This window comes from Sciurus carolinensis, chromosome X, assembly GCF_902686445.1.
Source record: "Sciurus carolinensis chromosome X, mSciCar1.2, whole genome shotgun sequence".
Classification (NCBI taxonomy): Eukaryota; Metazoa; Chordata; class Mammalia; order Rodentia; family Sciuridae; genus Sciurus; species Sciurus carolinensis.
Genome location: NC_062232.1, coordinates 87,892,952 through 87,906,179, shown reverse-complemented (window position 1 = coordinate 87,906,179; position 13,228 = coordinate 87,892,952). Strand labels below are relative to the sequence as shown.

At 35.3% G+C, this 13,228-nt stretch overlaps 1 pseudogene; it reads left to right on the top strand.

The window, feature by feature from the left end:
* The first annotated feature begins 6,053 nt into the window (after positions 1–6,053).
* On the top strand, positions 6,054–6,886 carry LOC124971596 (FGFR1 oncogene partner 2 homolog; annotated as a pseudogene).
* The last annotated feature ends 6,342 nt before the right edge of the window (positions 6,887–13,228 follow it).

Sequence of the window (13,228 nt, the reverse complement as noted above, 5' to 3'; positions counted from 1 at the left end):
ACCAAAAAAGACATCAATTGTCATTTGTCTTTATGTTAACATTTTGCTGATATATTTGACTGCATTTGTTCTGTTAAAAATAAAATCTTGTTTGAAATGCATAAGCTGCACATTATTTATGTGAATAACTGACTCAAATCTAACTTTATACCTTTTTTCTCTTTTGGCGCACCTTGCTTTCACTAAAATGAATTTGTTTCCACTCTTCAGCCAACCTGTTTTAAATTATTTTATTGTAATCCAAAAGAGTCTAATATTTAAAGTTATAAACAATTTGTGTAATGAAAGAAATGAAGGGCTAGTCCCTTCATTTTGTTGGGAGAAAAATTTATGTCCTAACTTGCCAGGAGAACAAATGGTGCTAATGAGCTATTGTTTACCAGCAGCATCAATAGCAGCTGGAAACTTAGAAATGCTAATTCTTGGGCCCCACTGCAGACCTACTGAATTAGGTTTGTAAAGCAGACTAGCAATCAGCATTTTCAAGTCCTTGAGGTATTCCTGATCATATGAAACTTTGAGAACCAGTGGTAGTGCAGTGACAGAGAAAACTAAAATTCACCCACAGTAGCATCAGCCTCAATTAACCGACTTGGTATATGCTGTAGTTTGTATCTTGAATATACCCTAAGGCCCATGTATTAAAGGGTAGTTCCCTAGCCCATGGCACTCTCGGGAGGTGATGGAACCTTTAGGAGGTGGGGTCTGGTCACGGACTTGATGTCATGCCCTTGAAGGGGATATTGACACCCTATCTTCTTCCTGTTTCTCTGCCTCCTAGATGTCATCAGGTGAGCAGCTAACTACCATGTGTTCCTGCCATGATTTACTGCCTCATCAGAGACAAAAGCAATGGGCCTAGCAACCATGTACTGTAAACCCCTGAAATGGGGACCAAATAAACCTTTTTCCTCTTTATAAGAGGATTTGTCTCAGGTGTTTTGTCACAGTAATGGAAAACTCATTAATAGTCTGGTTGCAAGTAAACTGAACACGCTAGAAAAGTATGGAATGTGGAAGAGAATTGAAATTTAGGGTCCTGATACACAAACACAAAGTCCTCTTGGAGGAATGTGTTCATTTCCTGGGCAGTCAACAAATTATCACAAACTAAATGACAAAACAACAATTTCATTCTCACAGTTCTGGAGGCTGTAAGTCTAAAATCAATGTGTTGACAAGAGTTGGTTTCTTCTGGCGGCTCAGAGAGTCTGTCCCATGCCTTTTTCCTAGATTCTGGAAGCTGTCATCAATTTTCAGCATCCCTTGGATTCCAAGTGCATGACTACAATCTCTTTTTCCATCTTTGCATAGTTATCCTTTTTTCTCTTGTTTATTAGGCCACCAGTCATAGTGAATTAAAAGCACACTGTAATCCATAATATGTCCCCACTGTAACTTGATCACATGTGCAAACACTCATTTTCAAATAAGGTCACAATTGTAGGTTCTGGGGGTTAGGGAACTGCAACATATTTCTGTGGGAGACAATTCAACTCATAATAAGGGGCAAAGATGGGGTGGTGGCAGTTAAATATGTATAGGAAGGAAAAAATGTAACTTTTTGAGACCATGTAGCTGAATTAAAATAAACAATTACTTGATTATGAATCTATCTATAGTGAAAGGCATTTATATAGTTGAATACATATATATTATGCAGAAAGATATGTATGAGGAAGATAAATATCTTATTTAGGATAGTATTGTGGAAAGAAGTGGAGAATTCAACTGGGATACAAGGCTTCAACTCTCTTTGTAATCTTATGTTCTTAAGTTGGGTGGTGGTTGTATGAATGTAGTATACCCTATGCCCTTGTGTAGGTCTGAATATTTCCTAAGATAAATTAAAATTAAAGTAGGAAATGGGCCTAATATTTGGAAACTGTTTAAGGAAAATAAAGCGATATAGTTTACCAGAGTGGAGGATCAGAGAAGGGGCATGCCAGGTGTTGAAGGTAGAAGACCTGGTTTCTACATTTAGTTAAGGCTGCCTGGATGACTGATAATTAGCATCAATATAATTTTCTATGTTCTCTGGTACTGCATCTCATATCCTAGTGTATATTAAAATTATTTATGTTTGTCTATCTTCTAGCAATGTATAGGGTGAATGAATTATTTCATACCTCTGACCTAAAACAGCTACACTGTATTTTCTATGTAGTGGGTGCTTGAAAAAGGTCTGTTGAAGCAAAGTTAATGTAATGTATCCCCAATCCACTTTTGTCACTATTGTTGGTATTTAATAAAATGTTATCAATCAGGTAGCAACATGGAAGTGCTCAGAGAACAACAAAAGTCACCAGACCTTTCATCGCTATTGTTTAAAATGAAAGTGCAATCCAAGTCAGAATTTATATATGCAGTGTTATCTGAGGGGACCTGAATTGGTTCTGATTGAATATGCCGTGCTGGTGTGCTCTCTTGCATTCTCTCTCCCTTCCCCCCTCTCCTTCTCTATTAAAGGCCCTATGTGGGTCCAAGAATCTTTCTGGGTAGTAAGGTTTCAATATGACTCTTGCAAAATTCAGATAGGCATTGCCAGTGTGATGGCATTAAGAGGTGAGCCATTTAAGAGGTGATTACACTAAGAAGATTCTTCCCTCGTGAATGAGAGTTTGATGGAAGGAGTCAGTTCTCTCTTCCCCTCTGTCTTCTATCATGTGAAGATTAAGGAGGAAAAATCCCATCAGATGCCTTTCTTTGATCTTAGACTTCCCAACACCTAGAACTATGAGGAAATAAGTTTGTGTTCTGTACAAATTACCCATTCTTGGTTATTCTGTTATAGCAGCCCAAAATGGACTATGACATTGAGTTGCACTCTATTAGACACAAAAAAGACATATGTAATTTTTCTGAGATAAGTCCATGGGCTTCTGCTGAGATTTCTTAGGGACAATAGTATTAAACTTGTTAGTGCACATGTGCCAATTCATCTAAAGTTATCTGAGGTACTATACTAGACCTTTTGAGACCTTAACAAAGGATTTTATAATCATGTCATTAGCCTCATCTTTACACCATGTTTTCTTATAAGGGTTCTGAATTTGATTTTTTCATAGATGCCCTTTCATAACTCTAGTATCACTTGCCATCTGAAGACACTAGGGATTTTCAAAGTAGCAAGTTCTGCCTCTTTTTTGTATAAGCTAAAGTATGCCCATTAATTTAACTTTATTTTTTAGTGTTTTTCTATAAAGAGAAAAAAATTGAAGCATCATCAACATCCTGTTTGGAAATTCCCTTTATTATATCACCTATGTCATAAGTACATTTTCTACTCCACATATCACTGTACTAAATAGAAAGGCTTCCCTATCCTTTCGTTTCCAATGACATTTTCCTCAATTCTCCTTAAACTCTCATAGGTCACTTCCACATTAATCATCAGGTTTCTGCTAATATTCTGCTCCAAGCATCTTTGACTTTCACTAGTGCTCTCCTCATACTTCTTTCAATTTCAGCTCTCTGCTCAGTTTCAAAGATATTACACATTTTATATTTTTTTGTTAGTGGAGCACTCTACTCTTGGTGCCAAATGTCTATTTTAATTTTAATTGTTTACTTGCATAACAAGCCCCACAATGGAGTGGCTTAAAAGTACAGTTAATGTCTCATGCTTTTGATTGGTCAGGAATTCATGGTGCCTTATCTAGGTGGTACCGTCTTCAGATATCTCATGATATTGTAGTCAAGATGTTAATGTAGTTTCATGCTCTGGCTGATAGTTCATTTTCATTGCTATTAAAAATACCTGAGACTCAGTAGCACATTTATTTCTCATTTTTCTATAGGCCAGTAAGGTCACAATCAGGGTGCTGGATGGTTGGGTATGTAATGAGGTTCTGTTCCTCATACATAGTGCCATCTATGCTTATTCAAAAGCCAGAAAAGTGGAAAAGCAAAAGGGGTCTAACCCAGTTATCTCTAGCCATGTCAGAGAGAATTAATCCATTCATAAATATGGAGCCTTTACTATTTAATCACTTTACAAAAGACCTTATCCCTTAATGCTACCACAAAAGTTTTTAAGTTGCAATAAGAATTTTTAATGCGACACTTTCAAATCATATCAACATGATAGCTTGCTTCCTCAAAGAATGAGCAAAGAATGTCTTATAATCCAAATATTATAAGACTTAGCCTTAAAGTCACACCCCTTCGTTTCCATTATACCTTATTGATCATGGAGGTCAGCTCTTTTAAATGAAGGAAGGTAATATAATAACACATAAGCACCAAGATGGTAGGATCACTATCTCAGTGCCTGTGCTGAACCAGTTGTTAAGTATGGTACTGGTCTGAACCCTAGGCTTGAGGGTGCTTATCATGGACCCCATACTTTATTTGGGGGGCTCCATGCCCGCCCTCTTACAGCCTCACCTCTCTGCAAATGGCTTAGAGTCTTGTGCGTGTGGGTAAAAGGGATATGCATTCACATTTCATGTTCCCCAATCCAAAACATGCTCCAGTTATTTGGAGTCCTGTATTTGCTGCCCAAGTGACCTCAGTTCCCAGGCTGCAAGAGACCTGTTGGCATCTCTTCACTGGGTTTTTGTTTTCAAGGTTGAGTGTACTGCTAATATATATATTCCCAGGACTCAGACCAAATTTAGGTGATTATACGCAGTGAACATGGGACAAGTGGGCTGCATTATTCACATATTCACACAAAATCTCTTATTGTGAGGGCAAAGTTCAGGGTGTATAGAGAAGTGGGGCAGAGTGAATCTAAGGGGCTCAGTTGTGGACCAGGTTCCTTAGATTTGGAGCCCCATTCCTTGCATTACTGGAAGAGAACATTAAAGAGTCCAAGTATTGTGAAGAGAATTGACCCTGAATAATCCCAACTTTCTGGTATTTGCACTCTTTTGAACTGGGAAGGGTCTTTGACTTCATTCTAATCAATAGAAAAAAACACTGCAAAGGTGGTAGGATATTGCTCTCATTATTATAAGATGTATACATACACACATCTAATTTGTGTGGTAATTTGTTATGTAGTAATGGAAACAAATATACTGGACCCAGGAGAGGATAGCCCTGGAGACTCCAACTGTCCAAATATGTAGTCTTGAATATCATCCAACCATTCCTGATTTATATTTGTTACTGACAGATTTATGTTTCTAAATTTCTCAGTAAACTAGGAAAAATATTGTTAAAATATACCACAGTATTCTAAATGTGAAACTTGTGTTTCAGATTGATAGGAGGGCATATATGTCACAGTAGAACACATTTTACTTAATAGTCTATTAGTTGATTTAAACTTTTGAAATATTTGTATAACATGGCATGTAGGCTTACAAATGAACTCTTGCCCAAATCCTGCAAATGTTACAAAAGTTACTGGCAGTGTGGCTTATGTATTTAGTCATATTTTGTTACCTAAGCACAGAAACAGTGAGGTCTCTTCTTTTGGAAAGGGTCTCTTTACCTTGATTTCATAGCCCTTCTTTCTAGAGAACTTGGATCTATAGACCTAATTTCTGGGCAAAACTGAAATATAATCACCAATTATCTTACCCCTCTTCCCATGCTTAATCTCAAGGAATTATGTCTTATTTTTTGCTCCAGTAACTAAATTCTAAGTCCCTTCAAGTCTCAAGCTGTCCAGTATTGAGTTTGAGAGTGTTTACTCTGTCGCCCACCACTCTGGTCAGCTGTTCTTTCACTACTTCATTTCTGGGCTCTGAAGGAGTTGAGAGTTGCTGCCTAGAGTTTTTCTGTCTTATTTCTCTTTCAGTAAATATTCTTTTTTTTGGGGGGGGGGTACCAGAAACTGAAACCAGGGGCACTTAACAACCAAGTCACAACCCCAGCCCTTTTTATTGTTTTTTATTTTGAGACAGGGTCTCCCTAAGTTGCTGAGACTGACTTTGAACTTGTGATCTTCTTGCCTCAGCCTCCCGAGCTAAGGGGATTACAGGTGGGCACCACCACACATCCGACTCCTTAAACATTCTTTTATAAAAGTTTGATTTTGGGGGTAGTTGGGGAGTGCTAGTCGGAGACAGTCAGCGGAGGTTTATCCTGGGTCAGTAATGGGGCTGAACCCCACTGACTTGCCAGTTGTCCCTGCGGTCTCTGTTGTTCTGCGTCTGCTCACTGAAGAGGCAGAGCAAGGGTGTGGAGTCTTTTCCCTTGGGTGTGTAAGTCCTGGTTGACAGAGGTCCTAGTCTCCGCAGCTGACAGCTGCGAGGAATTGAGAGCAGAGTATTCTTTTAGAAATGAGTTGCACAATTTGAGGAGGCACTTGCCGATGCTAAAGCCCTGTGGAAAGATTGAGAGATCATAACGATGCAGCAGAATCTCTGATTGAGCAAACCACAGCTCTCAACAAGCGGGTAGAAGCAATGAAGCAGTATCAGAAAGAAATTCAAGAACTTAATGAAGTCACAAGACATTGGCCATGGTCCACATTAAGTATGGGAATCCAGCAAGAAAACATACAAATCAGAGAATTGCAACAAGAGAACAAAGAATTGCATGCATCCCTGGAAGAACATCAGTCTACCCTGGAACTTATAATGAGCCAGTATTGAGAACAAATGTTTAGACTGCTCGTGGCTAGTAAAAAGATGATCCAGGTATAATAATGAAGTTAAAGGAGCAGTATTCCAAGGAGTTACAAGCACAGGTTGACCAGATAACTGAAATAGCAGCAGTGATGAGGAAAGCCATTGAAATTGACAAGCAACAGGGTTGCAAGGAGCAGGAACTAATATTTCAACTTGAACAACAAAACGAAGACTTGGGAGAGATCCTTCAAATAACTGGAGAATCATTTTTGAACGTTAGGAAGGAAGATGCATCAGAAAGCACATCTTTGTCAGCATTAGTAACCATCAATGACCTGAGTCTGAGGAGGAGCTGAAGGGCTTCCAAGTCTGGGAACTTCATACATGGCTCCAAACTGTCAGTAAAACTGGCCTATAAATGAATGAATGAAGAGAAAATTCAGTTTCAATCAATCCTTTTTTTTCCCTCTATAGTTTTTACAGTGCACTGGCAAAGTGATAGCAACAAAAATGTATAGTTATTGGTTTTAAACTTTATTCCAAAACATAATTGAAAATAGAAACTGAGCCATTGTTAAATTGGTAAAAAAATGAAGGGTTTTCACAGTGACGGCTAAACATGCCAAGAGCTTTCAGCAGTGGTGTTGGCTTTCTGGATGATGAATAAACTTGACCATTTCCCGTAAATGTATGGGAATTCATAGAATTATCCCAATTTATAATATTTTGCAATGGTTTTGTGAATGGAAGATCTTCATACTCAATTTAGTCCTTCCTGTTTGGTGTCAGAGTTAACAAACAGCTTATGTACAATAAGACTTTTACATTAGTGATTGCCTGTCTCCTTTCCCATTAATTTAAATTTTTTTGTCAAAGAAAATTCAGGTTTAAAGGCTATAGTAATGTTTTACATGTACCACAAAAAAGAGGCAATTTAATTATAACTAATTTACCATATAAATGATACTTAGCTAACAGTTGTTCATAACTTGCTGAAGAATATGAAATATCATTTCAGGAATGAAAGAGGAGTATTACTTTCTAAAAAAGAAGATCTTGGACATATTTAGTAGGTTAAACTACTCCTCTGACAGAGTAAGTTTTGTTTTTTAGTCAATAATGAAAATAAGATTTTTCTATTTTCTGGTTGGTATTTAAGGATATTATATATTTCATTTACTTAACAGTTAAAAAGTTTGATATAGTAAAATAGGTATGGTAATTTCAAAGTAAATTCAAAATTCTGCTGGTTTATCAAATCCTTTTTTTAAGTCATTACTTAAGATACAGAAAAATAGACTCAAATTTAAAAAGCTATTTTAAAGCTACATCTGGTCCTCATTCCCTTAAGATTTTTTTTTAAAATAACTTTTCATTTCTGAAGGGGGTTGGAAATATATGGATTCACAAGTATTGGTTTTATTAAAAAATATCAAACAGTATGTAGATATTGTTTTAAAGTCACCAGACATAGAAATTTTCTTTAACTCTAGTTGAAACCTAAATTTTCCTTTATTTTATAGTGATCATAGAATAAATGTGTATCAAATATGATTACTTATAATATACTCATTTGTATTACATGCTGAAATTACCACAAATAGAAAATTCTACTTTTGAGTATATAATTTGTTAAAGAAATATCATGTCATGTGATGATTTTATGTATAATTTCATATACTTTAAAATTCAAAATGAGTTTTCGCTTTAGAAATTTCTATATTAAGTTTGGCAAGAGAGAGTGAATGGGGCTTACTGATTAGTAAAGGGTTAATGGCCCAACATATTACACTTCTTTTCTCATTCAGAGGCCTTAAGTGATACTTTATAAATGACAGTCTTTTATTTTTAAGCTTTTCCATTTTTTTGGAAAGTAGTCCTTAATTCACTGGCACATTCATTCAAATAGTTTTAAGCCCAAGTAAAAATTAAAGAAAATAAGCTACATAGTTGAGATTTTGTCTGAGTCAATTCATTAGGCAGCTGTAATTATAAAATATTATTTAATAAATATTTTTGTAAATAGATGAGTTAATTTATTTTTGGTGTTCTTGCTTGAATATAATTTTTAGGTCTTGGGCGTTTGAAAGACACTTTGATTTAATGACAGTTTTCTGCCTCCCCTTTTTTAAGAATCTTAAATTTGGGTCTGAGAGTATATACTGCATAGAAGACTATTTTATTAATAAAGATGAGTGATTAAAATTGGAAAAAATGTGTTTTACATGTAATAACTGTACATATTTTTGGTATAGAGTGTGATATTTCTATACATGGATAGGATGTAGACTGATCAAATCAGGGTAATTAATGTTTCCATCTCCTTCTCATTCCTTTGTGTTTGGAGCCTTCATGTTGCTCTCTTCTATTTATTTATAAAGCATAGACTCCTATGAACTATAGTTCACCCACTGTGCTATAGAACACTAGAACTTATTATTTCTATTTAACTATATTTGTGTAGCTGTTCATTATCTAGCCTCTCAATTTTCTCCAAACCCCAAACCCTTTTTGGCCTTAGAAATGACAAGTCTACATTCAGATAAACATTTAATGGAAACATTAAATGAGAGAGAGAATATACAGAATTTTTATTTCTGCATTTGACATACCTCATTTAACACAGTATCTTCGAGTTCCATCCATTTTGCTTCAAATGATCATATTTCATTTTTTATGACCAAATAATAACTTCCATACTGTTATCCATAGTGGCTGTACTTATTTATAGCCCCAACAACATTGTGTGAGAGTTCTTTACACCCCAAACAGTATTTGTTATTTTTTGTCTTTTTGATAATAGTCATTCTAACTAGGGTTAGATGATAGTTCATTGTGACTTTGACTTCATGATGGCTAACAAGATTGAGCATTTTTTCATAAATTTGTCATTTGAATTTCTTCTTTTGAGAAGTATCTATTCATATCCTTTGCATATTTGTTTGCATTTTTTTACTTGCACATTTTTAATTAGATTATTTTTGGTTTTTGTTACTGAGTTTCAAAAGGTCCTTATATATTCTGGCTATTAATCCTTTATTATATATATAATATATAATTATATATACATAAACATGTATGTATATGTGTAACTCTATGTTATATATATGGTTATATATAAACATATATGCATATGTGTATATATGTAACTGTTATATATAAACATATAGTTACATATATATACATGTGTATATATATGTAACTATATGTAACTATATATATATGACTATATATGTAACTATATATATACATATATATATATATAGTTTTCAAATGGTCAAGATGTTCACACTACGTAAAGCAGTTTACAGATTTAATGCAATCCCCATGAAAACACTAATGACATTCTATACAGAACCAGAAAAATCTACCCTAACGTTCATATAGAAGCTCAAAAGAAACCAAATAGCCAAAGCAATATTGAACAAAAAGTACAAAGCTGGAGATAGGACCACTATCTGAGTTCAAAATATACCACAAAGCTATAGTAATCAAAACAGCATAGTATTGTCATAAGAAAAATAGACACATGGACCAGTGGAACAGAATAGTGTCCAGAAATAATTCCAAATATCTACTGCCAACTGATTCTAGACATAGGTGCCAAAAACATATATTGGAGAAAGAATAGCCTCTTCAACAAATGGTGATGGGGAAACTGAATATTCATATGCAGAAGATTGAGACTTGATTCCTTCCCTTACTCTAAAAAACAAACAAAAAAAAGAACCAGAACTTTTTTTTTAGTTTGTTGAGGAATACCCATACTGCTCCCCATAGCAGCTATACTAATTTACATTCCTGCCAACATTGTATTAGAGTTCAATGCAAGACCTTAAATTACTAGAAGGAAACATAGGGGAGATTTTTTGGTATAGGCAGTATTCCATACATTATGCAGTTTTCCAAAGTCACTGACAATTCCATTGATTCTACTATAATAATTTACATTTGTACCAACAATGTGCAAGAGTTCATTTTTCTCCAGATCCTTGCTGACACTTGTCTTTTGACTTTTTAAAAAATATTGTTTTAGTTGTCAGTGGACCTTTATTGTATTTATTTATATGCAGTGCTGAGAATCGATCCCAGTGCCTCACACATGCTAGGCAAGAGCTCTACCACTGAGGTACAACCCCAGCCCCTATCTTTTGACTCTTTGATAATAGCTGCTATAATTACAGTGGGTTGATATCTTGTGGTTTTGTTTTGCATTTTGCTGATGACTAGTGATGGTATGCACTTTTTTCATATACTTGTTGGCCTTTTGTATTTCTATTCAGTTTTTTTTTTTCACATTTTAAAATCAAATTATTTTGCCATGGAGGATTTGGTTCTTTATATATTTTAGATGTTAACCTTTTGTTAGGTGTAGAGTCTGTAAATATATATGTTCTCCAATTCTATAGGCTGTGTCCTTACTCTTGTTTCCTTTGCTGTGCAAAAATCTTTTAGCTCGATTTAATCCTTTTTGTCTCTTTTTGCACTTGTTGTGAACAAAGACTTTAAACCAACTATCTTAAGTATTCCCAAATATCTAAGGAAAACCAGAACAACATTTCAATAAGTATGGGATGTAACTAAAAAGAATTTAAGAGGAGGGACCAAATAGAACGTCTGGAGGTTAAAAGTACAATAACTGAAATCCCAAATTCACTGGAACATTTCAACAACAGATTTGAATGGGTAGATGAAAGGATATGTCAATGAAATGGAAGGTAGATCAATTAAAATTATGTAGGCTAAGAAGAAGAAAGAAAAAGAATTAAGAAACATGAACAGAATCTTAGAGAAATAGGGAACACCATCCAACATATCAAAATATATATCTTGGTAGTACCAGAAGAAGTGAAGGGAAAGGGTCAAGCGAACATTTGAAAATATAATGATGAAAAACTTTCCAAATTTGATTTTAAATATACAAATAGAAGGGACAATAAAAGGAAAAGGCCAAAAACTGGAGGAAATGCAGGTAAAACAAGGATAAGCCAAGAGCTTCCTTAGTTCATAGAAATCCTTGGAAGTTGAAACTAGAAAGACTGTGGAAATCCATCTAACTCATTCTCTTAAAGAGTAGTGAATCATGCTCCAACACGGGAAGGAAACTGGATTAAGAAGGCACATACATAGTACATGAAAGTATCAGAACCAGATCAAGGGCTGCTAACTTAAAGCTTAGGGACAAGACTGTCATTTTGTCTTCAAATCAGGTCTCTCACCTGGCTGTGGTGGAGCACAGCTGCAATTTCAGTGGCTGGGGAGGCTGAGGCAGGAGGATCATGAGTTCAAAACCTGCCTTAGCAACTTAGTGAGGCCCCAAGCAACTCAGTAAGACCCTGTCTCTAAATAAAATATAAAAAAGGGCAAGAGATGTGGCTCAGTGGTTAAGTGCCCCTGGGTTCAATCCCTAGCACCAAACAAAAAACCATAACCAAACCAAACAAACAAAAACCCAAATCAGATTCCTCTCTTCCTCTCTCTCTCTCTCTCTCTCTCTCTCTCTCTCTCTCTCTCTCTCTCTCTCTCTCTCTCCATCCTACTTTCCTTGTAGCTTATAAAAGGATAAACCCTTGAATGATTTAGAATCAGAAGAAAGGATCTGAACTGAGCAGAATTTACAAAGGAAGGGAGCACATAATTTTACCTACACTTTGAAGGGCTGATCCAATTCTAACTTAAGATCCCATGGGGTATAATATGTCATAGAATCAAAACTCAGATCAGGGAAGGATTCTGTCATTCAGTTCACTTTTATGAGTATTACTGACATCTCTGATATGTGACTATATTCTTTATTAGAAGATTTTTTTCTGATATGCTGGTCACATCAGGATTGTATCGCTTTTGTCCAAAAGCCATTTTAATATTTAGAGCATAGCAGATGTGATGTCAGCTTTAAAATAAATTCGTAGGATTAAAATGAACCAAATAAAAGTTCATTACTAAGACTAAGAATGCCTCATATTTTAAGATCATGCTCTTAAAAGGTGCCATGTAATTCATGAATCTCAGGTCATGTTATGTGCAGCAATTGATGTCATCATTTTTTAATGTCATCAGTACAAAATATAAAATTCCACAGGTTATGACTGCATCCATTCTGTGTAGTAATGTAGTTGATTTTTTTGTCTTCTACTCCCACAGACTTCAACAATAAATCTAGATTCACAGGGACAGAAAAGAAAAAAAAACTGAAAATGGTGAAGGAGTTCCCACAGAGGCAGGCGTGGGAATATCCATCTGTAAAACCTGGCAATGGACTCACAGAAATTCATCTGAATTTGTAAATAAAAGATAAAGTGAAAATTAACACAAATTTATGTTCCATGTAGCTATTCTGAGACACTCTATTTCTTAAATACAGGTAACATTTAAAAATCACCCATTTTTAATAGCTTCTCTGGGGAATACTTGATGTACAATTAATTGTATATATTTACATTTAATTACAGAAAGTAATTTTTTTATTTTTACAGACTGAATTTTGACTCACTGTACACAAATGGGGTACATCTTTTTGTTTCTATGGTTGTGCACAATGTAGATTCATACCATTCATATAATGATAAATGTACCTAGGGTAATGATGTCTGTCTCAGTCCACCATCTTTCATACTCCTGCCCCCTCCTCCTTCTCATTTCCCTCTACATAATCTAAAGTTCCTCCATTCTTCTCTCACCCCCCAGCTCCCATCCCC